The sequence below is a fragment of the Arachis ipaensis genome, chromosome B3 (genome assembly GCF_059453495.1).
Source record: "Arachis ipaensis isolate K30076 ecotype BB chromosome B3, ASM5945349v1, whole genome shotgun sequence".
Taxonomy (NCBI): domain Eukaryota; kingdom Viridiplantae; phylum Streptophyta; class Magnoliopsida; order Fabales; family Fabaceae; genus Arachis; species Arachis ipaensis.
In genome coordinates this window covers 48,498,175-48,499,737 of record NC_142438.1, presented here as the reverse complement: position 1 = coordinate 48,499,737, position 1,563 = coordinate 48,498,175, and the positions used below count along the sequence as shown (strand labels likewise).

The following is a 1,563-nucleotide window of genomic DNA, read 5'->3' as shown; positions in this document are numbered from 1 at the left end:
TTGAGGCTTTTGTTGATCCTTCCATGAGAGATTTGGGTGATTTCTCCATGAGGGATTATAGGTGTTTCCATATGTTTCACCCATGTAATTCATCTCTGCTATTGCAGGATTCTCAGGATCATAAGCTTCTTCTTCAGAAGATGTCTCTTGAGTACTGTTGGATGCAGCTTGCATTCTATTCAGACTCTGAGAAATCATATTGACTTGCTGAGTCAATATTTTATTCTGAGCCAATATGGCATTCAGAGTATCAATTTCAAGAACTCCCTTCTTCTGAGGCGTCCCATTACTCACAAGATTCCTCTCAGAAGTGTACATGAACTGGTTATTAGCAACCATGTCAATGAGTTCTTGAGCTTCTACAGGAATTTTCTTTAGGTGAATAGATCCACCTGCAGAAGTATCCAATGACATGTTAGCTAATTCAGACAGACCATCATAGAATATATCCAAGATGGTCCATTCTGAAAGCATGTCAGAAGGACACTTTTTGGTCAGTTGCTTGTATCTCTCCCATGCTTCATAGAGGGATTCACCTTCTTTCTGTCTGAAGGTTTGAACATCCACTCTAAGCTTACTAAGCTTTTGAGGAGGAAAGAACTTGGCTAAGAAAGTGGTGACCAGCTTATCCCAAGAGTTCAGGCTATCTTTAGGTTGAGAATCCAACCATATTCTAGCTCTATCTCTTACAGCAAATGGGAAAAGCATGAGCCTGTAGACTTCAGGATCTACTCCATTAGTCTTAACAGTATCACAGATCTGCAAGAATTCAGTTAAGAACTGAAAAGGATCTTCAGATGGAAGTCCATGAAACTTGCAGTTTTGTTGCATTAGAGAAACTAATTGAGGTTTAAGCTCAAAATTGTTTGCTCCAATGGTAGGGATGGAGATGCTTCTTCCATGTAAATTGGAATTAGGTGCAGTAAAGTCACCAAGCATCCTCCTTGCATTATTATTATTTTCGGCTGCCATCTCCTCTTCCTGTTTGAAAATTCCTGTAAGGTTGTCTCTAGATTGTTGTATTTTAGCTTCTCTTAGTTTCCTCTTCAGCGTCCTTTCAGGTTCATATGAAAAAGAGGGAACAGAAAAATAATGATAGGGATCCTTTTTACCCAGGTATAGAGGTTCCCCTGTGTGAGTAGAAGAAGAAAAGAATGTAATGTAAAGAAGGGAAGAAGAGAAAATTCGAACACAGATGGAAGAGGGGGTTCGAATTTGGGTGAGATGAAGTGTTAGTAGATGAATAAATAAATAGAAGAAGATGAGAGAGAAAGAGGATTTTCGAAAATAAAATTTTGAAAAGGGGTTAGTGATTTTTGAAAATTAGGAAAAAGTTAAAATTAAAATTAAAAATTGAAACAATTAATTAATTAAAAAGAATTTTTGAAAAAGAGGGAAGTATTTTCGAAAATTAGAGAGAGAGAGTTAGTTAGATAGTTTTGAAAAAGATAAGAAACAAACAAAAAGTCAATTAGTTAGTTGAAAAAGATTTGAAAATCAATTTTGAAAAGATAAGAAGATAAGAAGTTAGAAAAGATATTTGAAAGTCAAATTTTTGAAGAA

General features: G+C 35.8%; 1 non-coding gene across 1 annotated transcript; it reads left to right on the top strand.

Moving 5' to 3' along the window:
• Positions 1-468: 468 nt before the first annotated feature.
• On the top strand, positions 469-576 carry LOC148570551 (small nucleolar RNA R71). Its single transcript, XR_015880454.1, has one exon. It is a non-coding gene; the product is annotated as a small nucleolar RNA R71 (small nucleolar RNA).
• The last annotated feature ends 987 nt before the right edge of the window (positions 577-1,563 follow it).